Source organism: Mastigoproctus giganteus, chromosome 1 (assembly GCF_048544385.1).
Source record: "Mastigoproctus giganteus isolate SK-2022 chromosome 1, ASM4854438v1, whole genome shotgun sequence".
NCBI lineage: Eukaryota > Metazoa > Arthropoda > Arachnida > Uropygi > Thelyphonidae > Mastigoproctus > Mastigoproctus giganteus.
This window is the reverse complement of record NC_143575.1, coordinates 249,343,087-249,369,503: the sequence shown is the minus strand read 5'-3', so window position 1 is coordinate 249,369,503 and position 26,417 is coordinate 249,343,087. Positions and strand designations below refer to the sequence as shown.

Here is a 26,417-nt window from a genome sequence, read left to right as displayed (position 1 = left end):
GATGACGTGAGGAATTTTTATGGGTCTTTTTTCACAAAGTGGCTGAGTTAGTTTGTTTGTTTGTTAGGTTTTATTGGCGCATTGGCAACTAAGGCTATAATGCGTCAAAACTAGATGATATTTAAAAATTTTAATTTTACTGACCTAATTATTAAGGTCACCAAGTCCAGATATAAAATAACAACGGTATAAAATGAAAAAAAGATAAATCAATAAAGAAATAACATCGCTGAGTTAGTCGGTCTCAGGTGAGAGTAGCATGGTTTTTCTCCTGGAAACTCAGGTTTTTCGTCCAGCAAACAGAAAATCGACCACAGAACACACACACTTTTCAGACATTATACACGGAGCAATATGGCCTTAGTTTGCTTCTAAAACCCTGTTACATCATATTCTTCTGGCAATCTTTTATTAATGTAGAGCTTCTATATAGACAGCGACGTTCGGTCTGCGATCTAGAGCCAAGATGACAAATCACAGGCTGATTTCTTGTTTTGCTAGTTGAATAGCCTGGAACAACTCGGGGAGGAGTTGTTCCAGGCTGTTGCAAATTTAACTACTTGCAACAAGACTAAGAATTTGACCCCAGGCCTCTCCAAATTACTGATTATGAATTGAACCCACTAATACTGTCACGGAGGGCAAAACAGTAGTAAGAAAATTGGATTGTTTTTACAAATTGAAAATTGTTCAAGTTGGAGACAATAACTTTTTTCCAATTGTTAAAATATTTCGAATTTAAGTTGTTCGACTGTGTATAAAATAAATAAATTTTCTGTTTGTACAGTGGGACCACCACACAGGGACGAAGGAGTTATAAGACAGAGAGTAAAGGAACATGACCGTATTTAGACGTATAGTGAACTGGAACCACGGTCAACTCAAACGCATGTACTCCAGTATGCTTTGTTCGACTAAATTCAACTGTCAGATTATTTTAAAATTAACTACCTTATTTGAAGAAGTTCATTATAAAAATTCCACAGTTTTTTTTTTTTTTTTTTTTGCTAACTGTAGGTTTTCATTACAAGCAATATTTTGTTTATCTTATTCTAATTTCCTTCAATCCCTATCCATTCAGTCGATTTGCGCTTTTATATTACTTTTTTAATGATTAATTTTGTTGGATTTTGATGACGATTTCCTTTGGTCACATTCAAACTCGCTTCCTTTGAAATTCTGTTTAATATTACAACGTTTTTAAATGCTGAAGCATTCATTTATTGTTATGTTTAAGAGACTCCTGGTACCTGCTATCGCAACGTGAAATAAAAGGTTTTTATTTATTTTAAGTTTTATTGATAATTTTTCTATTCAGATTTGCTTTCATTTTTATCAGAATGTATTTCTTTGAGAGCATTTCGTAATATTTTTTCCTCTCTAAATAATTTTAGAGAGGAAAAATACATAGAAGACGTAGTTTTAATACATAGAAGACGTAGTTTTAATACATAGAAGACGTAGCTGAACTCTTGATGGGATGACTTCTTCGGACTTTGAAGTACTCGACGAAAACATTGCATATTTCCGATAGTGAGAACCGTCTTCTTTCTGCTAACTTCCCCAGTCTTCCCATTACCAGTTCTTCAATCGTTTTAAGTAATCTTTGTATCACTGATGTGATGCAGAGATTATTAAAACTCACTGCATACAATATAATTGCTTTACTAGAATTAACATAAGGTTAATTTACTGCATAGATTACTTACTTACTGCATAGAATTTAAAAACTCAGATAGTTTTTAAATTCTATGCATTGGGACCGACTGATAAAGTTACCAACAGCAAATTCTAAATGGGAAGCAGGAGGACGTAATAGTGAAGCTACTAGGCTTTTTATACCAACCAAGGGATACTGTCCAAGGATTAGACCTATATGGATGTCAAATGAACCGATGAGACCTGTGGTAGAAGAGAAAAATGCATGGGATGCATATAAATTATTAGGCGATACAGACGTCTACAATAGATATAAACTGGCCTACAATCATGTCACAAAGAAGGTTACGCAAGCTAAGGCAGATTATTAGAAGTTTCTGGAAAAGAATGCAAAGAAAAGCAGCAAAAACTTCATTATTATGTAAACACTAAGAAGAAGGGGATGAATCTCATTGGTCCACTAGATGTGAATAGTTTTAACTGTTAATGATTCTGCTCTGGTTTCTGACAAACTGAATAGGTGTTTTGCCTCTATGTTGACATATGGGATAGGGATGCCGGAAGTGTGTCCTAATCTTACAGGAGCTGAGTTTGTGATAACTGAGAAGAAAATGGAAGAGAAATTATTGAAGACAAACGTAAAAAAGGCACTTTGGAAGGATTAGATCTGTACACTTATATTAAAGGAAGCGGCAAAAGAGGTACGCAAACCTGTAGCCATGATTATGAGAGCATCTTTGGATTCACAGGAGCTTCCTGTGGATTGGAGATATGCAATTGTAAACCCAATTCACAAAGGGTGGGAGGAGTGGATCTAAGGGTCACACGAGTAATTACAGATCTGTTAGCTTGACTGACTTCTGTTCACAGAAAATAATGGAGTCACTGGTTCAAGAAGTAATGCAGGGCCATCTAGATCAGGATCGTCCAGAAATTGATGTCAAATGTACTATCTGTCTTGATTAGAGAAAGTTTGTGAAATTATATTCCCCAAGACAAAATGGGGCACTAATTAAATCGGGAGTTCAATTTATAAGGTAAGAATTTGATTTACATAGGTTGTATATAAAGGGTGTTAACTAAACCTCTTAAGTAATTATTGTTCATGTGTGAAGAAAGAAGAAACTATAGCGGTTTTTTAAAATAAACAGATATTGATTATGTTGTGTAGAAAGAAATAACCCTTCTAGTGTAAACCCAATGTACTTAATTGTATATATATATCTGATGCTACATAGGCAAATTTGTATAATATTAGTATGTGCTTGAGTTTCACAGGAGCTTCCTGTGGATTGGAGATATGCAATTGTAAACCCAATTCACAAAGGGTGGGAGGAGTGGATCTAAGGGTCACACGAGTAATTACAGATCTGTTAGCTTGACTGACTTCTGTTCACAGAAAATAATGGAGTCACTGGTTCAAGAAGTAATGCAGGGCCATCTAGATCAGGATCGGATTTATATTGCAGTCACGGCATGGATTTTTTCAAGGCGATCTTGTCTGAACAATCTGAGTGGACACTGTGCCACAGCAAAAAAATTATTTTGACATCATATATTTAGATTTCAGAAAAGTTTTTAATACTGTTGCACATAAAAGGCTGTTATACAAATTGGAGCAGTGTAGCATTAAGAGTAAGTTGCTGCTATGGATAAAGAGATGGTTGAGTGGGCGAAGAGAGAGCGTGGTTATTAATGGACACTGCTCTTTGTGGACTAATGTTATTAGTGCGGCCCCCCAGTTTTCAGTGCTGGACTCATCGCTGTTTTCTATATTTATTAATGATATTTATGAAGGCATATCAAGCAAATGATACGAAGGTTGGCAGGGGGAGGATTAATCATAGTAATCAGGATATGCTACTGCAACAAGGTCTAGACAGATTAGGTAGATTGGTTGAGAAGTGGCAGTGGAAGTTTAATATTGACAAATTCAAGGTACTTCATATGGGGAGTAGTGATCCCAGATTAACATACCAACTGTGTGGCACCACATTCAGAATAGTGGGGAGTGAAAGACACCTGGAGGTAATTGTGCAGTCAGATATGAAGTTCTCTGAAAGTCAGATATGCAGTCAGATATGAAGATCTCAGTGCAGACATGTTATGGAGTTTTGTCAATGATATACAGGAATTTTGGCAGCAGGGATGGTGATGTGATTATTGCATTGTATAAGGCAATGATTAGGATACATATTGAGTATCCTAATCATTGCCTTAGGATTAGGATACATATTGAGTATTGCATACCGGTATGGAGGCCTTATTTTCGGAAGAATGCAGATCTGTTAGAACGGATACACAGAAGAGCAGCGAGATTAGTGAGAGGAACAAAAGGGTACTCTTACAAGCCACCTCTTACATAGGGTATTCTTTAGTTCTGCAATCTGCAGCACCTGAAGACTAGGCACATCGAATTGGGAAGTGTTAGCTCCCTTTTTTTTGACTGCTGCTCTATAAGATTGCTTTCTTGCATTTTCCTTAACTAATACTAATGTTTAGAGGCTGTTCTGACATCCGATTTCGTTTTGCAATTACTCCAGACTTACACAAACTTTCAGTTTGATAATTTCTTTTTTGCTATAAATGCTTGCTGTTTTGTACGTCATTTCCTCGTTAGTTTCGAATTTTTCAAACAAACAAGCTGGCCACAGGGCATCGGAAATTTATTGACTCTATGTACTGATGCTTTATGGTCCAAGTCGTCTTATTAACTAACCAGCCTGTCTAAGAGACTTTTCCATTCGAAAAATATATATTCATTGAAATATATATTTTTTATGAAATATATATATATATTTTTTTTAAATATTTATTTTTTTATGTTTATGAAAGGTACACTTTCCTTCCAAATTTTTATAAATTATCCCATGCTGTAAATAACGTCAATATAATCAAAAATCATAACTCAACGTATAGGTGGTGGCTCTATCACATAATCCAAATTGCGAGTGAAAAAATAACATGTAATAAATAAACTGCCAAAAAATCAAGTTCAGTCCTAGTGGCGTCCCTTTATTTATCCTAAAGATCTTTGGCGCATTCTTAGTAGATCTTCTGCTTTGTATCTTCCAAGAGATAATGGAGACAGCTTCAGTCCCAGATATATGGACTCAGTATACAGTGAAGCTCATTCCAAAGTTAAACAATCCCAAGTGCCCCAAAGATCTACGACCTATTTCAATTGGATGCTCTTTACTTATATTTTTTAAAAAGCTTATTCATTCTGATCTTGTGAACCATTGTATGTTGAAAGTCTTGTTTCTTGGAGTGCAATCTGCATTTGATATGATCTTCATCCCAGCAATTTAATCCATTCTACAACAGTGTGTTAACTTACATCCAGGAAGTCTCCCAGAAATCATCCTCTGGATGTGGTGCATAAACGTTGTTGCTCTTTTCTCCCCTTTTTTTGTTATCAATTTACTAAATACACAAATTATGAATTATTACTGTTTGTTTATTATATTAATCTTAGCAAAACTTTGCTTATTTTAGTAATCATAACAAAAACGTTAAATACACTAGGTCCAGTTAGTGGAAATGGGGGCCTTCCACAAGGAGGCCTTTTATCTGAACTGTTCTTTCCAGCCGCACTAGAACTCTTCTTATTTAATAATTCTGACTTCTTATGCTATGCCGATGACATTAAACTTTGTCTTATATCAAATGGCACAAACAGCTTTCCTACAATCCATAAATAAATAAATTAAAAGCTAGATAGTTTCGATTGACGTGATTGGCTTAGAGATCAACATTCAATTTTCTACAGCTGAGTGTCCTACAAGGTATGTTTTCCACAAACACCTTGAAACTGTGAAATACGCATAACTTCGACTATGAAAAACTCTGTGATAAGAAGTATAGAAATACAGTGACAGCCGAAACCTATAAGAAGATAGAATTCGAGGTATTTGAAATTGCGAACTAATATTAGTAACCTGCTACAATTATAAATTGTAAATAACATGAAATCTTCACCCTTCTAGCCATTATGGGGTGTTATAGTAATTAAACCGAGTTAAATAAAAAATAAAATAAAGTCTAGAAAATATACACAGCAGAACCTGAATGTCTGTATGATAGCGACTGGACTTCCCTCTTTTGGAAACAATATTTCTCTTTCGCTCACAACAAAAGTAAAAACCTAGTTTTTAGGCGCGTTAGCATGTATATATACACATAAAGCACCTATTACCTTAACCATGTCTGTCTGCCCGCATGCAATTAACTCAACTCCCAGTGGATCGATTTGATGAAATTTTACATTTGGTCGTTTTAGAAAAAGTTGTCTAGCCATCCTAAATGTCATTAAATCGGAACAATAGAAATTCAGTAATTATTTATTTATCTTTTAGATACATAGGCCATCCATAAACCGGTATATTGTAGCTGAAGCAGTGGATGTTATGTTTGTTTCATGCGCTGATTGGAGGAATGAATGAGCAATGTGGTGGATAAGCAGAAACGTTGTTGCTCTTTTTTCGTTTTTTGTTATCAATTTACTAAATACACAAATTATGAATTATTACTGTTTGTTTATTATATTAATCTTAGCAAAACTTTGCTTATTTTAGTAATCATAACAAAAACGTTTAAGTACTTGTCATATTTTAGTTGCTTCCAGGAAGGAATAAGTAAAATACATTAGAGAAGCGTTGAGAGTACTAAGATTCTTTAATTTATTAAATCACAGAGCCTGAAATACGTGTTGCATTTCACGTGTTCATTGTAAAGTATTACAAAATGTGGAACGCATATTACTTTAGAAAGCATGTGCAATGAAAGCAGTTACTTTTATATTGTATTAGTTCATCGACTAGTAATTAATTGTAACAAGATAAGTAGCTATTTGCTTTTCGCTTCTGTTAATCACAGAAGTCAGTGCCGGATTAAGGTATGGGATAGAAGACCATTGCCCAGGGCGCAATCCTTTAAGGGGCGCCAAAAAACAGTAGTAAAATGTTGGTAAAAAAAATATATATCCTTAGTAAAGGGTCCCGAAAAATCTTTCTGCACGGGGCGCTTAAATACCTTGGTCCTGCCCTGGTGCAAGAAGTTAAGAAAAAATTTAACGCAGTGCTTACATTAACTGACTTGCTATATTAATAGGCAGAATTTTTTTCTTGTTACTGTTATTGTTACAGTTACTGTTACAAGAAAAAATACTGTACTATTATTTTAAATTTTAGTTACGTCATAACAGTGACTGGTTGGTGCTTTTAATAGTTATCAATAATTTCATTTCAGCGCATATTACATGCGATGCAAGGAAATTATTAGGTTTTGAATTTTCTGTTTATAATTTGGGAAAACCAAAGGAATTTACGACTGCAGCAATATAAAGTACTAGATATGGCACTCACTGGAGTCGCTCAGTTTAGGGCTCCTCAATCGCGTTAAAATAAAAAAGGAACTATTGTCAGGAGTGGGATTCGAACCCACGCCCGGAATACCAGACTGCGACCTAAACGCAGCGCCTTGGACCGCTCGGCCACCCTGACATGTCGTAATCTTTCGGCAGAATCAATTATGTTTTTGAAATATTGTTCTAAAAAGGATTAAAACAGTTAAAAGGATTAAAACGGGTAAATAGAAAGTTAGTATATAATTAACTTGACTAACAAAAGCCTTCTTTATTTACGGATCAGTATAAATGTGTAATATTTTTATTTTTTATACTACTGTATCGGAGATAAAATATATTTTCAGCAAAGAACAAAATTATGTACACTACGTAGGAGTTTTTACATTGTTTTATAGCATAGTTGCGGCTTGCAAACAAACAAACAAAAAATATCTAGTGCATGTCATTCTCCCACGTGCTGGAGTTACAACTTTTCGTCTTTCAGGCATTCGTGGAATGAGGTTACTCATAGTTCCTTGATTGATTCTTGATGGTGCTTCTCTTTCTAGCTCCTCTTGTGCTATTTTCTTGCCTGTAACGTTGCATAACATTTTTATAATCTTAGAAATGCTTGTAATGTTACATACGCCTAAGATTAGCGCTTTTTCTTGAGTAAAAGGATACATTTATGTTCTGCTTTTCAAGGAAGGCCTTGACATGAAAAAAAATCTTGGTATATCTTACCAGATCTTGTAAATATATTGAGAACTGAAAAATTGATACTTCCTTTGGAGATGAGCGTGAGGAGGAAGAGGAGAGTATAATGTGGCTACAGCGATTAGGTACCCTTCTATTTCTGACACTTTATGGACGTGTAGTAATCTTAAGACTTTGAATGCGTTGATAATTTGGGAGAAAGAAAGAACTAGGGCATTCAATATACATTTCTAAAGATAAATTTTATAAATGTTGAGAAAATTTTAAAGGAAAATTGTATTAGGAGGCAGAAAGAGAAAATGAATGAATGACAATGATAGCTTAGAATAAAATTCAGGAATTTTGAAGAAGAAGAAGAACTCTTTATTATATACAGAAGGCACATTACTGTATATAACTCTCTTCACGGCTACAAGCCAGGGGTTTACATAAAGGAAATTACACTACATAATTATACACCGAATAGCCCCGTTATTAGGTGAATCTACCTAATAACGAATCGGTTGTCCCCCCTTTAGTTGCCCCTTCTCAGAACAGCTTCGATTCGTCGTGGCAGGGATTTAACGAGGTGTTTAAATCTTGCCACAGGAAAGCTGGTGTCCATGCTGACTCAATTGTTTCTACCTCATCCCAGATGTGCTGAACTGGATTGAGAGCTGTGACTGGTGGATTCCACCACTGCAGTAATTTGAATTCAATAATTTTCCAAGAACCAGTTCTGTATATTTCTGGCCTTTTGGCATTGTACATTTTTTGTTGGAGTCACAAAAGGATACACTGCAATCGTCATAATGGGATGCTTCTGGTCTGAAATAATTTCCGGTTAGCTTGCGGTATCGAAACGTTGCTTCACTGATATCAACGGGTCCGCTACCATGCATTATTAATACATGGTAAGATAAATCCATGGATGCATGAAATTTTCGCCATATTTTTGTTCTCCAATCAACGTGAAACAGGAGGAATCGGGATTCGCCAGACCAGGCAACATTTTTCCAATCCTCCGATGTCCAGTATTGGTATTACTGAGCCCAATGTAACAGTACCTTTTGCTTTTTTCTGGCAGAAGTTAAAGCCGGTTCGGTCGTCAGCTGTGATACCCCATCTGTGACAAGGTGAAATTGTGGGAGCGAAGTTGAAAAACATGTAATTAATGATATTGAAATTTCGCAAGATTATTTAATGAAAAAACTTTCGAGCCTACAGGCCAGTAAGGCTCCTGAAGTTGATGGAATATACCCTATAATCTTAAGGGAGGCAGCAAGTGAGTGCATTGAACCATTGAGGCTAATTATGCGGGCATCACTAGACTCTGGGGAGATTCCGTTGGATTGGAAAAGTGCCAATGTATCCCCCATACATAAGGGTGGTTCTAAGGGTGAAGTGGGAAATTATCGACCTGTCAGTCTCACTTCAGTGGTAGGGAAAATCATGGAGGCAATGATCAAGGGTAGAATTCAGGATCATTTGGATAGAATTGAAATTCTCAAGGATACTCAGCATGGTTTTGTAAAGGGAAAATCATGTTTAACAAATCTGATTCGCTATTTTGAAAGGGTCACTCACGAGCTGGATTTAGGGAATAATTTCGACATTGTTTATTTAGATTTCAGCAAAGCTTTTGACTCAGTCCCACATGAGGGGTTGCTTTATAAGCTGGAACAGGTTGGAATCACTGGGAAAATCCTTAGATGGATAGCAGGATGGCTTCAGGGCAGGAAGCAGAGGGTTGTGATATATGGCTATTCCTCAGATTGGGTGGGTGAATGTAAGAAGTGGGGATCCCCAAGGATCAGTATTAGGACCACTGTTGTTTTTAATTTTCATAAACTACATTGATGAAGGGATAGAGGGCGTGAAATCTAAATTTGCAGATGATGTTAAAATTGGTAGAGTAGTTAATGATCACTGTCAAGCTAAGCTTCTTCAGAGAGAGAGAGACCTAAGACTTCAGGAATGGTCAGAAAAATGGCAGCTATGCTTTAATCCAACAAAGTAGGGTATTACAACTGGGAAACAGTAATCCCAAAATAACTTATTCACTTGGTGGAGTTCAACTAAACTCAGTACTGGAGGAAAGGGACTTGGGTGTTACGATACGGTCAGACATGAAATTCTCTGATCATTGTAAGCAGGTTGCAAGGAAGGCCCGTGGTGTCCTATCGATGATCTATCGAAGTTTTGCAAGTAGAGATAAGGACGTGGTAATCCCATTATATAAGGCTTTTGTTAGACCACAGTTGGAATACTGTGTTCAAGTATGGAGACCGCACCTAAAGAAAGACATCGAGCTTCTTGAAAGGGTGCAAAGACGGGTAACTCGCCTGATGAGATCGGCAAAAGGGCGTCCTTATGAAGAAAGACTTCGAATATGTGGGTTGCAGAGTTTGGTAACTAGACACCTTAGAGGAGATTTGATTGAGGTGTTTAAGGCGTTGAGAGGCATCAGTAAAATGAATGAGGACGAAATTTTCAAGATTATAAATGATGCTAGAACTAGGGGACATAAATTCAAGTTGCGGGGGGAGATGTTTAGATTGGACTGCACGAAGTTTTATTTTAGCCAGCGAGTTATAAATTACTGGAATAAGTTGCCTACATGGGTGGTAGAGGCTGACAGTTTGGGGAAATTCAAAGGTCATCTGGATAGTACCTTCGGGTGAACGGAACGCATAGGATGATAGGTTTAATTTCCTTTTCTTTTATTAATTATTAGTTTTTTGTTTTTTTTCATTGTTTTATTCGGGTTTTTTTTTTTTTTTTTTTTTTTTGCTAGTAAGCCATAGGCTTTCTTGCACCATGCGGCCATTACTAATACTAATACTAGGTGCGACGAGTTCTGCGTCCTGAGATGCCTCTTCGGGTACAAGTCTTTTAGCGTCTATTGGTTTTTGGCATCAACAAACTGTTTCCGAGCACAGTATCGTTTGTTGGTGGATGTTATTTAGTTATTGGATCAATCTTGACATCCAAAACATCATACGTGATAACCCAGTAGATATACTTTCTGATATACTTACACTATCGCATATGGCGCTGACTACGATTCCACGTTTAAAGCCGTTTAAATCTTTCTTCGTCTTATTGCCCTGGATTGCACACATACAGCGTTCCTGCGTATCTGCCTACCTACTTTGTATTTTATGGCCGGAACATGTGATACTGAAGGTGCGTCCCATTTCATGAAAAATGTTAGGTGCACCTATTGGTACCTAATAACAGGGCCGTGCAAATGGGGTAGCAATGGATGCGTCGCACCAGGGCTCCAAATTGAGGGAGCCATCAAAGTCCCAACATAAATAAATAAATAGACGAGGCCCCTTAACCCCTTTTGCATCTGGGCCCCCAAGTACCATTGTGCGGCCCTGTCTAATAAAATGCCAACACAGTCTAGATACTAATGAAGAGGTCAGTACTATCTGTAGAAATATCGACAAAAACATATATCAATAACTAAAATAAGGGAATCACTAAGAGCGACAGAAAAATCCATTTAATTGCCACATTATATTTGCTTCTTTATATCCTATAAAAAAAAGCATAAGTATTTTGGATGCAGAAGTAGCAGTCCTGTTGTCGCATTCATTTATGAAGAATGAATGGAGAGATTAGTGTAATTCCAAACAAGACTCGAACGTTATTTAGAATTCTGGATGTTTTCAAAAAGTAAGTAAAAGTGAAAAAAATATTCTTTTACTTAATTATAAGACTGCGTTGGGTTTACTAGCATTTAAATTTCGAAGATTATCAGCTGGTCAGATATCCTCCCCCCCCAAACGTCAGTGGAGGATGCTCGAAAGATAGTTTGCTGAACGAGTCTCTTGAACCACAAAGTAAAGAGCAGAGGAACACAATACAATAGACAGCCAAAGAGGATCATTAATATGCAGTTTATAGGAAAACGCATTCACAATTATGATTTGGAACGATGTTGGTCAGTAATATTTGTGGCGTCACCAACCACATCGATGTGGTGGATGTGGTTGGTGGTTGGATACATCACATCCACCACATTGATGTGGTGGATGTGATGTATCATGGCCATTACGATGTCCTGATATTAGTTGCCATGACAGCAACTACATTTTGTGGGAACTCATATCCGGGTAGGATGCTAATGCATAAACCTGACTCAAGAATAAGGGTAGACAAGCGTTTTAATTAGTAGGTCACATGCGGAGCAGTATATATCTGCTAATTGTACATACGAGCGTTGTTTGATAAGTTTTTAGCTTAGCAATGAAGTAGTTATAATCTGACGTTGATGTTACACTATTTTATGTTCAGTAACCTCAGTGCCCTTTCTCCAGCGATGGCCCAGTTTTGTAGTTGCTTTCTTGAAAGTCTTGAAAAGAGGAATATGCCGCCGCTATCAGCTTATCATTCGACAGAAATTTTCTTCCAGACAATTAGGTTTTTAGTTTCGAGAAAAGGTGGAAATCAGATGGTTCTAGATCTGAAAGAGTATGGTGAGTGGGCAAACAGTTTATACTCGTAGCTAGCCTGATGAACTTCAGCCATGGAACAGCCGATATGTGAAAATGTGCATTGTCCTGGTGAAACAAAACACTTTTTAATCAGCTTTCCTGCCCTCTGACTCAGTTACATCTCATAATTTAATTATAGTAAATTAGCACAGTATTGTCCATTTATTTGTATTCCTTTGAAAGATCCACCATTATTATCCCTTTTGATTCCCAGAAGACAGTTCCAAGTTAGTTCCATCTGCCGATGGAACTAACTTGGCCTTTTATGGAGGTGGTCATAGTGTATAGCAGTGTTTCTCAATCTTTTTACTCTCGTGACACATTTTCCAAAGAAGAAAAATTTCGCGGCACACCTACGTAGTCATAGAAGAAGAAATTTCTAAATTTCGCGGTACACTTGGAAAATTTTGCGGCACACTAATGTGACGCGGCACACCCTTTGAGAAACACTGGTGTATAGTGTTGATTGTCAGGCGGCACTGGTGGTCCCTCCCCACAACTTTGCGTTTGTATACCCTGTGTCGTAGTACAAATTCTGTAAATGCTAGAGATAGTGTGAATTTTAGTGTTGGTTTTGCGTAGTGTGATGTTGGATTGTGTTGTTCTGTTGTTCCTCCGGCCATTTAGCTGTATGGCCCTAGTGGGACCCCACGTTACCTGTCCTCTGCTCCGGGGAGGCAGGCCGGGTATAATAAAGTCGGGCATCATACAGTCTCTGGCTGGGGCGAACCGCGGTACGATGCTTAAGCTTTGCCAGGGACCCCCTCTCCCCCGCCAAAAACTGGAAAGTGAAAAATGGGACGGGGGGAACAGATAAGGAGGAGAGGAACAGATGAAGATAAAGAAGGTGGATGATAGAAAGACTTACCACCTGGAAATAGGAAGTTAAAGAGATAGAGGGGGAACCCCTGTAGAAGGTGGCCCATTCTCCACGGGGGGAGGACTGTTAAGAGTAGAAAAAGATTTGTGGTGGTAGAGTCCACCAAGCAAAAAGGTTGGGATGGGAGATGGGGAAGGAAGACTTGAATTATAGGGGATTAAAGTTATAGGGACAACGCGCCCTATGTAGGAGGATGAGATAGCACTGTGGACATGCAGTGCTTCTCTGTTATTAATCCCACACCGGCCAGGCTAGCTGAAGCTGGTGTCAACAAATCTCACGTCATGCCTTAGAGGAGAAACATGATGTCAGCAGGGAAGGGGGTTTCTGGTAGGTTGCCCCACTGCAGTCTAATTTGGGGGACTCAGAACAGACTTAGAACAGAACACACTTTACATGTATTCAGCCCAATTGCACATCTGTCATACTTATATTTACAGAATTACGCTTTTTTTAATATACATATTTAGAGGCGACTGAAAAATAACATAACGCAACATTTTCTCACATATTTATCATCTTACTTTCACCATCATACAGACAGATAGGACACAGGTCCATCTAATATGTAACAACCACCAAGACATCACGTTTTTTTTTTGTTGTTTTTTTTTGTCGCCACGTGGTTTGTACAGGTGATCTAACATTCACTCGAGTTTATATAACTTAACCTGCAAGAATAGTTAAAAAGTTTTATATACATGTTTAGAGTGAGTACAACAGTTAACACTTGTACTGTAGAACATTCTCATTCATTCCCCATTTTCACACACTTATCCCACTCAATACAGTGCCCTGAATAGGACAGCAGACATTGTTTTTGCAAGTTCAGTGGACTAATTTCCCACCCAGCACAAAAGATATATACCTACATACACTCACATACATTTACTCCTACATTTGCGCGCGCGCGCGCGCGCACACACACACACACACACACACACACACACACACACACACACACACACACACACACACACACACACACACACACACACACACACACACACACACACACACACACACAGTTTGGAGGTGGTGAACATTCTTCCATTGTTTTGATTACGGTTTTGACTCTGCTTAGTAGTGATGAATCTTTATTTCATTCAAGGTTACTTATCTGGCCAATCAGTTTTCAGGATCTGCCTTGATAACGAGCAAAGAGTTGCTTTGAAGTTATGACTCAAAAGACAGGGGCCCCCATCGTGCAGAAATCTTTGTCTTACCTCATTTATTTAATGTTTTGCATGGTGAAGCTGACATACTACACACACTGGCCAAAAAGATACGAAACTTTTTATTAAGACATTCACTGACAGAAGAAATGCAAATAGATGCAAATGAATTAAAGTTTTTAGCAAGCGCTTATAATTGCCGTTCTCGCCTCTTAATCCGTAAATTAAGGAAGTGGAATCATATAAGGGGACAAGAATTAAAAGTAAACTATTAAAAACGTACCATAAGGAAGAAAAGAAGTGCACAACTTTTTTTTTTCCTAGATTTTCATCCATAAAATAATCGAAATTGTGTGTTAAAAACCGACTCGTGTCAAGGCTCTTGGTTTTTAACACACAATTTGGATTATTTTATGGATGAAAATCTAGGTAAAAGTTATGCACTTCTTTTCTTCCTTACGGCATGTTTTTAAATAGTTTAATTATTTTCACCTTTTTACCTTATATGATTCCACTTCTTTAATTTACGGATTAAGAGGTGAGTACCGCAATTATAAGCTCTTGCTAAAAACTTTAATGAAAACTTAAACGTACTTCAAGCCCTAGCAAAATTCATAAAATTGTCAAATAGATGCAAAGAAAACCGTTACGTGGAGTGATGACTTGTTGCCTTGTTGAGTATAAAGACTTCACAGACTGTTCGACTGCAATAATCTGAAACTAGAATGAGGTAAAACGTATGATATATCAGACTGAAAAAGGCGTGTAGTGGGTGCACGTTTAGCAGGATCCACAATTCAAAAAACGAAAGATATAACTGGTTTCTCAAAAGCGCCCATGCCAAAGGTTTTTAATGAGTGGAAAGCAAGCGGTTCTTCCACATCTCAACGGCGTAAAATGTGGCAGAAAAACAATACAAGAGTGAAGCTGTCGTACTGTAAGGAGGACTGTACGGAAAAATAGGAACATCCTGTGTGCAGCAAATAACATCTGAATTCAACCAAGCTCGGAACTGCCCTATTTCAATCCTACCATGCTCAGGGAATTGAAGAAATTGGGTATTGGCAGTCGCCTGTCTATTCGGAAGCCACTTTTTCCAGAGAAAAACAGAAAAATCCGCCTCCAGTGGTGCCGAGAACGTCGTGATTGGACAGTGGAACAAATGGAAGAAAGTCGTGGTCAGACGGATACCGATACGAAGCGATAGACCCTGCTTACCTTGTTAAAACAATCCAAGCATCTGGAGGTGGAGGAGAGAGTAACTAATTGTCGAAAAAAACTTCTATCTGGTGTTGTGGATTAGATCGAATAAATTCAAGGAAGGGCTAGACAAATTATTAGAGGGGATGGACAAATGGTATGGGTACTTATTTTTTTGGCCGATGCTGTTAATCTTGTTTCCTTGTACCGTGTGCCATTACTAATACCAAATAAATAAATAGAGTTATGGTGAATACGGAAACTTTAAGGTATTGATCTCAAGCATGATATTTAAAATATCTTAGTAATTTGTAGGGAAAAACTGGGAGATGATATACGAGATCATTATCCTCAACACCTGTCCATAAGCCATTTTCGATATGGCATTCAACAACAGAGCCATAACTAATAGGTAGTTAGTGCACTGAAATAAGACAAATATCTCTTATTACTATACAAATACCGATGAGTTTCACTGGTATCACTTGATACGTGGTACTTGCTGTAGACAGCTGTACTAAGAACTTTATTACGAAAACGGCAACTTTCAGTGCTGACTATGAAAACAGGAAACGAAGAGCTAGGAGTTCTTTTGTGTACATTGTAATCAGGAAGTCCTTGGTCTCTTCCTTAATAAATTCCTTTTCATGTGTGTTTGTATTTTATTATGTAAATAGTACGATTTCCTTCTTTTTATTTAAGTGGAACTAAAAAAGATTATTTTACGAAGAAATTTCTGATTCTGCCGGTCTCTGAAGTCATACGATACTTCAGAATTGTATAAATCGCTTAAACTTCATAGAATCTATTACATTTTACTTGTGTACAATTCGTTTTTTTCCTAAGACCAAAAAAAAATTACTTGAGACAAATATAACCTACGCTGGGGAAGTCTATGGTAAGGCATATGTATTTCACAAGTGATATACACTGCCCAATCATTACTATCTTGTCACCTCTTCATAGTTAGTTGGTCATGTTCTACCTAAGCATGACATGTCAGACACAACTATAAATATGTTCGTAGGCCGACAGTAGTACGATAAAACCGCCACAAAATCGTCTGAAAAACATAAAAAGCTGATGTAATGTGACAGAAGTTGAATGAATAAATGAGGAAGAAGAAAAGTTGGTTCTGTGAGTTTGAAGTTGGACAGTAAAAGGACGTTCACTGGTTGTGGCACGTGTTTGGACTGCTTTGGAAGAAAGAGAGCGGGAATTACAGAAGCTAACTCAGAAGAACAGTGCTCATGGCTTCTGAATATTATCATTAAATATGTTTAGAAAAGGCATGCAGCAGAAACAGCACGTCTATGAGACAGAGAGTGGAGAGACTGTTAAAGATTAGTCGAAAATTCATTAATTAATGAATTTTAATTAATTAATTAATTAAAAATTAATTAGCCGAACTTCCTTCTTTTGAATGGAATCTAGAAGCCTGAGAGAGGTTTCAGGGCACTGCCTCAGATGTGGGAACTATATTCCTTTGTAGGGCGGATTTGCGAGAGGCTTGTAAGAAAAGTAACACCGAGAGAGAAAGAGAAACCCAGGTTTTTAGATGCAGAGGAAGCAATATTTGTAATGTGCTTATAACAATAGAGATTAGAAGACAGGGTCATTCCACAATAGAGATATATGATCTTGCCTAGAAATCAGTGTGTCATTGAAGATAAGCATAGGAGCAGAAGAATCCTTTTTTCGAGATATGGGACAGAACTGAGTATTAGAAATTAGCCTAGTTGATCAACTAAGTTATCTTTGTCCCACAGGAGAATTACCAGCATTTAAGGAACTGGTAGTGGATATTCGAGAAGTTTAAGCTGTTTGTGCAGGGCAAAGTTTCTCAACTGGAAGGTGGAATGCAATGTGCTATCATCAGCAAAACTATGGTTAGGATTTCCGGTTAATGAAAGAAGGCCATTAATATACAAGAGGAAAAGAGTGGGAGAAAGAACTGAACCTCGGGGTACACCAGCATTAGTGGAGAAGTTAGAAGGCAGCGAGCCATCTACCATCACTCGCAGTGAGCGGTTAGAGAGAAAACTGGATACCTAATTACAAAAAAAAAAAAAAAAAACAGTTGGCAAACCATAAGGTTGAAGTTTATTTAGAAGACCTTTTAACCTTTTATGCTAAACACGGTGAAAAGCCTTTGAAGAGCAACTGCTTGAGTTTTACAAAACTTTTCCATTGAATTTGTTTACAGATGTGTAATGTAAGCCAGCGTATCACCAGTGGATCAACACTGACGGAATCCATACTGGCGATCATTAATCAGATGGAAGTTTAAGAGTTGACGGTATTTCTGTATAAACCTGGGTGAACGTCCCATGGACTTTGTAACCTTTGCTCGGGTCCGCTTCACACCTTAGAATGTAATGTAAGAACTATTCTTACACTATTTTTTAGGAATTTATAAATTATCAAATTTTAATAAATAACTAAGTTAAAAACAGTCAAGCACTCAGCAGAATTGCTGGTCTGTTTACACTTCGAAAGTGAGAGATTAGCGTAGCAGCAGGAGGGACGCTGACCAGACTGTGATACAATGGGTAGGCCAGTTTGACGCAGTTCGTGCCTACAGAAAAAATAGGGCTGTGGCCTGCTGATGGTAGCGGGGGACAAAAGAACGCCCACACCCCTAAAGTGGTTCCGTCTCCATCCAAAGGGAAGACCCAGATCAGAGAGCTCACCGTGTCCGTGCTGTAAACAAAGTACAAACAGGCCGACACGGGAGGCACTCTCACAAATTTCACAGGCGGTGTCTTGTAAGGAAGCGTGACGGAAGAGGTAAAGTGAAGCGGGCATCCCAAAGATAGTTCTACAGATTGCTTAGTGCCCGGATGTTCTCGACACAAAGAAGGGAGCTCAACCTACCAGACGCGGGTCCAGGCGACGAGAAAAAAAATAAGCGAATGAAATTAAAGATGAAGAGAGAGAGAGAGAAATATGATTGGACGAAAAATAAGGGAGTTGGAAACAAAACTCGGATGCAGGAAGAAGACGGGGAGAGCCCGAAAGTCAGAGTCCCGAAGCCTGGAAGGAAGGATCCGGCGGAAATTCCGGGAAGAGGCGTGAGAGTGGCGGAAAGATATTTTTTGGGAGTGCGGGAAGCGCATATAGAAAGTTCCGAAAAAATGAAAGTATAGTGGGTAGAATAATAGCAAAAAAAAAAAAGCGGAAGGGTCAGAGTAAGGAAGGTCGTTCGAGTTATCCACTGAGGAAAAAAAGCAACAGTCCTGGAGGAAGATCCTGTGCGCAATAGGAACGTCTGAGGTCGAGCCTGGAGCACATCTAGCGAGTTTGCGGTGGCCAAGTCCAGCGAGGAAATAGCGGAAGAAGCAAAGAAGGAAAACTCATCCAGGTGGTAGAAAAGGAAAGCAAGTAAGTTTATGTAGAATATTTATTAACAGAAACGGTGTTATAAAGAAATAAACGAAAGAAAAAGTAATGGACAGGACAGTCAGTAAAGAACTGAAACCAGATGAACACTATCGTAAGTGATAGAAATTAGAGACACTAACTAGGGAAAAAGAGAGAAAGAAAGTGAGTGTTACTCATCTGTGATTAGAAGTATCTGAAAAATAAGGAAAGTTGTTAAACCTGAAAAGGGTCAAGTTTATGGAATGTATAACTAGTAATAACAGTGTATAATATTTATTCTGTAGAACATTCCTCTCTAGAGTATATAGGATGAAGGTGAAACTTAATTGAATCACCCCTTGTATATATTAATAATTAGTTGTAAGAAATTGGATATTATGAATTATATGGTGTGTGTAAATATCTTGTATAAACAAGTAAATAAATCTAGTTTGTTTTATCATGAGCTTTATGTGTGATATTGGCACCAAGCATTAACTGTAAGTCACGGGAACTATTCTAGCACGGGGAGATAATAACACAAATAAGAGAAAATTAGTATTTCCTCCAACTTGGATCTTCTGATACAAAAAAAAAAAAAAAAACCTTAATGACAAAGGAGTGAGTAAGAAGGGTGCAGATTAACTGCGCAGCAGATAGCTTGTGGGTCTTGGAAGGGAAGTGAGGACCCCCCTGTTTAAAGGAATAAAGAAAATAACAACAACAGCCTTTATGGTTCCAAGGAAAAGGGGGAAAGAAATAGCTAAGGGATAGATTAAAATAAGGTCTAAAATATAAAAAGAAAGAATAAAATAATCATATAAATATCCCCCCGCCACAGTAACTCGCACCCTTCTAGCCGAATAGCAGTCCCGAATAGCGTCTCCTCAACAGAGAAATAAATTGATAAATAAAATTATTGCAATTTACTTTTCTTTATTTCTATGCAAGCTATTGATATGCAAAACTACTAAGGCCATATTCGGAATCAGCATACCAAATTCTTAAAAAATACAAAAAAAAGCGGATGAACAAACTTTTGATTGGAATTCTTTATGATGTACGTAAAAATACACAGAAATCCCTTTGGAATGGTCAAAATATAGGCCAATGATACAATGATATTACGCTGTGCACCAAACACCAAACACCAATCTTTTTGGGATTTATCGGCCCCTCGTGCAGTGTTTGCAGATTTTCAATTGCCCATGTGGCAGTATTTTGGCTGTTGATGGATCTATTTAGCTGAAACCAAGTGTCATCTGTGTATTTTGCAATCGGCTACTTGCTTTCCATTATCGGCTTTATCTGGGACTTTTTTAAGCTCGTTCACTAGCTTCCCTTTGTACTGCTAAAACTTCATGTTTGGCAAATGCTGTATAGAAAACTAGTTTTTCCTGTTTTTCTAACGGATTTGCGAGGGTCTCCTTGCAAATGGATTTTCTTGTCTTAAACACCTTCCATCAAAATACCGCTTAATGTCATCTTGATAGTCATTCAGATTTCCTCTCTCCCTAAAGATCATATCTAATACCGTACGAATCCTCGCACTGTGTCAAGAAAAGAGAGTAATTGATGCACCCACGATCCAACCAACCAATCTACATTAGGAAGCAATTATTTTCATTGAATATCAGTGAAGTATAAACCTTTCAGCATTAGTCTAGGTTATTTCTTGTGAAACATATAAGTAAAACGCAATATTTATTTAAGGAAGCTTAAGGTTTCGAGTGCAACATATAAACTATCCTGTTCAGTCATAACGTTAATTATTTGAATTTATTTATTTATGCCACATTAAGTTAACATTCGGTTTCTGTTATTTTATCTTTACCAATAATTAAACTGGAATTTATAACAAACAATACACTTATCTGCTTCCTTTCTACCACAATCCGCCAATATAGAAAAAAAAATTAAATTTTTACCTGTGAGTACTGGATAAGATCATCGTTGAGAAATTAAGCTTGAAACTTCTTGAAGCGTTGCCACATCATTTTAAGAACTGACATCATTTTAAGTTCTTGCCACATCATTTTAAGAACTGACTACTTGGGATGGTGTTCGCTTCACTGTTTTGACTGTAAATGCCTTCACACCGATTTACATACGTTATCCATTAGAGTCCATAAAGTTGCAGAGCCTGTTGATCCAACCTAAATCGGTACCGGTGCTAAAACAATAAAAAAGGTTTGCGATTTTTTCAGCTCAATGTTAAAAGTTCGGCCCAGTTGTTAAGAGGGAAGTATTGCCCAACGCCAAATATCATTTAATATCCATCCCGTCTATTCCGGAGACATATTTGTCTCTTCCTAGCAGACGAACCTCCCGTTACCGTATCCCAATTCTAAATAGTGCGTCTCGTTTCTAAGCTCTTAACCACTCTACCATTACGTCATTACTCAGAAATTTAACACTTAACGAGTTTCTCTTATTTAACGGTGATTAAGCTTGGGAATGAAACTAAATAGTTTCATTGCTCCATATCTCTATGTCTATTCATTTAAGGCACTTTAAGCGGTTGGATTAACGATCTTAATGAGCTAAAAAATACTGCTGTTGAGAGCCAAAGCGTACAGCAATGTCTTTACTCTACGTGCCGCATTAGAAAGCTGCCACTTACGTCTTGCTATGCTTATTAACTGCATTGCGGTGTATTACCCACGGACTGGGCGATAAACCATAATGTTTTGATCAAGGATACGATGTACTTCCATCTTGTTAACAAAATGTCTTCAATCAAAAGAAGCAGTAAGATGTAGATATCACTAAAACGTGGAGAAGCTGTCTAGTGGTTTGAAAGCCTTTTACAGTGGCGAACACTTGGATAAGCCTTTTGTCGTCAGTTGTTGTTGTAATTGGGTTTTTAGGAGCGAGCATCAGCAACTAAGGCCATATTGCTCCGTATATACTGTCTGTAAATTGCGAGTGTTCTGTGGTCGATTTTCTGTTTTCTGGACGAAAAACCCGAGTTTCCGGGAGAACATACCATGCTACCCTTGGCTGACACCGACCAACTCAGCCATACCATAAAAATTCTTCCCGTCATCGACGGGACTCGAACTCAGGTTTTTTCCAGCCGATGTGAGCTGGACGGCGATTCTACCAACTGTGCTACCCACGAGGCCTTGTCATGAGTTAGCAGGTAGTTTAAACTATTACTGAATGCAATTTTTAGGTTGGTTGGCTGTTGTTGTTGTTGTTGTGGAGGGAGGTGGGTAGGGAATTTGGTTCATAACAGTTTGATATACGAGACAATTTGGTGAAATTGTCTCGTATATCAAAAAATTGACAATTGGTAGCTACGACTTTTTTTTTTCTGTCCATTTTGGACAGTACACAGATAGTTGTGGCCCACCTTCTCGTGGCGTGGACGGGTATTGGTGAGCAGCTTTCCTGGTGATCGCTGCTCCCTGGTACCAAAGTGGCCAGAAACAACAGAACAACACACACACACGCACTGCACAAACATAGCACTACGTTCACTTCTGGCCATTTTACAGAGTTCTGTTTTAGCACAGAATACCATGACGGAGCGGAACTAGCGTTCAGGTGCCGTCCTGTATAAGATACGCCACATGTCCACATAGTGTCTACACCAATTCGGTGAGTACGACGATCGATGAATTCGTTAGAAGGATTCGGTATATAAAATAAATAAAAATAAATTTTCTGTTTATACTCCGGGACGACGAACCGGTCAGAGGAGTTCACAAGATAGACAGAATACAAGAAACAGCACCGTATTCAGCAGTCAGGGGCTTGAACCCCGGTCACTTAAGGCACGTGTACTTATGCACCCGCGCGCCTGACCACTAGGCTACGAAAAATCAAGTCAGAAAATGTAAACTTTTAACATTCCATGTTGTAAATGGTGTATTAAGTGATCACAATACCATTCGTGATATTTTATTTGACTGATGCACGTTCTGCTTTTTTTAGGAGATCCTATTAAAAAGGTGACACGGACAGGTTAAAGATTTGAATACAAAAGAACCTTGTTCGCACTTTACTTTCACTTCAGTTAGTGCATTTTTTAGGAAATACGCATTGGAGGTGGGGGAGCGTTAGAGATCATTATTGGGTGCCAGTTGGGTAATGCGCATCTTCTGACGTTTGGTTTGCATCCAAACCAAAACCAGCCGGCAGAAGCTGCGCATTACCCAGCCGGCACCCATTAATGATCTCTACTTTTGGTCTCTGCAACAACGCCCTCCCCTATGTGTATTTCTTAAAAAAATGCGCATATTTTGACGTTTGGTTTGCAACCCGTGCTATAGTTTTTATTGAACGAAGTTAGTGGTACGCTAGTACTTTTGATGGGTTAAGGGTAAGATTCCCTGGACATTCTGTAGGGGTAAGAATTGGAGTCCTTTCCCTACATGGAAAAGCACTCTGGCTCAGTGAGGCGCTTTCACCAGGGTCCGTGGTGCATAGCATTCAACTGAGTAGGCATGTTAAAAAAATTAATAAATAATCTTATCTTGATTCAAGGCGTTACAATATGGACGGAACCATTCTGAAATAGGCACGTATTCACTTTACAACCTATGAGAAGAATCATGTATGTATGTATGTATTCTCTGTCTATGGTAGCCCCTAGGCATATGCCTATCTCCACCTAATGTCTCTGTGTTGGAACAGAATCTCTGTAAAACAGGCCTGACATAGTATTAGTGTATATGTTAGTGCGTCGACTGTAGTATATGTTGTTTATGTCAGGCTACTTTGCCACCAGGGAGCAGCTAGCACCTGGATAGCTGATTCCTGGTGCCCAACCTCGGCACGTGGAGCCGGGCCTGCACTAGTAGTTTGGTCCTGTAATGCACCAAATGCCACCTCTACCAGTGGGTGTGCTATACCAGTGGATGCCAGGTCGCCCACACCTGGGTATTACAAAAAAAAAAAAAAAAAAAACTGGTCCCGCAACCCATCAGAGAAGGATGAGAACAATCAGCGTGAATCCTTTTATGCAAAATAAATGGATAAAAATATATTATTTATTTTTTTCTAAATTTCTGAATTACTCCTTTATAAGTCGCCAAAATTTATCATGTTTCCTAAACCTTTTGCTTCATTGATTTTGTTTATTTCTGATCTCTGTGTGGTGCACCGAATTGTGGCACATACACCCAATTGTCATATTCGCCAATTGGGTTTTCACCGAAATGTCACATACAGCGAAATGTCATTCACCAAATTGTCGCATACAACGAATTGTCTTGCAACGAACTGACGTTGACCCATGAACACGATTTCAAAACTTGTTGAAGAGCACTAGAAACCTGAGAATATCTGGTCTAGGAAATAAATTCTCAGTCAGCTAAATTCATCAACTTACCGCCTCAAGACAGTTGTTAGACAATCGCTTACCAAAAATTCTTCACATTCTTCTTAATGAAAATCTTGATTTCTGTGAAGAAAGTCTTCAAGAGTCTTTAATGGCAACTGATATCAATGTAAAGAGTATGGATCTGATGTACGCTTAGTATCGTGATGTGTGTTAATAAGATGGAAAAGTTCCCCCAAGAGAATCAATTGTATTTGATTCTCTTGGGTGAGGTTTGCAGGTTTTATTTCTATTTTCATCGAGCAAACCATGTAGATCGGCTATTGAATACACGCATGCAATCGACATACCAAATACCCGGACGCCTCATAGCCTTAGTTTCTTTGGCAAAAAAAAAAAAAAAAAACCACAGCCAACCACATAATTTAATTTATATTTCAGGAGGCTAATTTTCAAGGCATACATGTAAAGGAAGGTTATTATGTAGACTAAAGTAAAATGAATGAATGAATGAATTGAAGATGAAGATAAAAATTTTTGTTTATAGTTCGACGCCCTCGCTGTAGCTCAGTGCATATAAACACCGTCTTTCCCTCGCCTGATGGAAAAGACCTGCATTAGAATCCTGTCAATGTTAGAAGGAATTTTTATGGTCTTTTTTTCCCATCATGGCTGAATTGGGCAGTCTCAACGAGAGTTGCATGGTTTTTTCTTCAGAAACATGGGGTTTTCGACCAGAAAACAGGCAACTTAACCACAGAACACATGCAAATTATAGACATAATATACATAAGGTGAAATATCATGTAATTCGCTGATGTGCCTAAAATCTTGCAACAACAGTAGTCTAACAAGAGTCAAAAGGATTTTGACTGGCTTCCTTGCCCTTGTAGTAGTAAAGTGGCCGTGGCCACTTTACTACTACAAGAGTAAGGCCACTTCTTCCTCGTTGAAATGGTTTGGGTTCAGCTCTCATTTGAATGAGAGATGCTTTTACGGAGTCTTTTCACGCCATGGTCAAGTTAGACGGTTTTGAGCAAGGAATGTATATTCTCCCCCCCCCCAATAATTGGATTATTCATCCCATAAGAAAACAAACCGACCACAGAATGTAAGAAATCTTAAGACACTCTCTGACGCCTAATGGTCTTAGTAGCCTTAGCGCTTAATATAAACAACCCAACCTAAAGGCTTTAGGATGTGTTTTAGTGGATTCGGAAAAACATGCATGAACTAACGCTGCTGCTTCAGAATAACAGTATCGAAATATATTTAGAAAAGGCGTGAAGAGATATTGAGCGGCTCTGTGTTAGGAAGTGGGATGAGTCAGAAAGATAAGGTTTTCTTGATTAGGTATTTCCTTTACAGCCTCTAAGGCTTCATACAAGGTAAATATTTATTCAGAGAAGTAACGCCAAAAGTTGAAGAGAAATCTTAGTTGTATAGTTGTGATATGTTAAGAAGGAAGTGAGTATGATTCTCAACAAGCGCATTTAATCTTGGCTAGTGATCTGTGTATTATTAAAAGTAACCATGAGTAGCGAGTTCATTTTAGTATAAGTATTAGTATTAATAGTGGCAAATGATGCAGGAAAGTAAGCTTATACAGCATCAGCCAAAAAAAAAAAAAAAAAAAAATCCCATTTCACTTGTCCATCCCATCCAGTAGTTTGTCTAGTTCCTTGAATTTATTCAAACTATCCACTTCCACAACAACGGATGAAAACTTGTTCCGGCAGTCAATCATCCGTTGGCTGAGGGCAAGCTTCTGCACATCTCCCATGTGCATAGTCTGAGCAAGAGGAAGAATTCCATCAGCATTGAATTTGTTGAAGCCAGTCAAAGCCTTAAACACCCCAATCACATCATCTCGCAGGTGCCTATTCTCCTGACGCTGCAGTTTGCAGAACTGTGGCCTTTCTTAGTAAGAGCACCCCTTTATTCTTCTTACCAATCTCGTTGCCTTCTCTGCACCCGTTTCAGCAGCCCTACATCCTTCCTAAAATGATGCCTACAGACTTATATGCAGTACTCAAGTTGTAGCCTGACCTATTCTTACTTATACCATTATCTCATTGTACACAGGGTGTCTCAAAAATATTGGTACAAACGTTTAGGGGAGGTAGGTAACATCTAAAGGAATGTGAATCGCATAGGAACCCATAACCGGAAACGTCACCGTAAGTCGGTAGACGGCGCTGTTCATCAGTTCGCGAGAGGGAAAATTTCTGGTTTACTCATCCAAGCAGTAGTCGCCGCACAAAGAGCATGCATCGATATACGAACTGTGAGCTGGCAG

General features: G+C 38.2%; 1 protein-coding gene and 1 non-coding gene across 2 annotated transcripts in view; both read right to left on the bottom strand.

The window, feature by feature from the left end:
- Positions 1-26,417, bottom strand: part of LOC150091743 (triple functional domain protein-like) — a 402,788-nt gene that overhangs the window by 307,614 nt on the left and 68,757 nt on the right. The gene's annotated exons all lie outside the window — the stretch shown is intronic.
- TRNAL-UAG (transfer RNA leucine (anticodon UAG)) lies at positions 7,080-7,163 on the bottom strand. Its single transcript has one exon. It is a non-coding gene; the product is annotated as a tRNA-Leu (tRNA).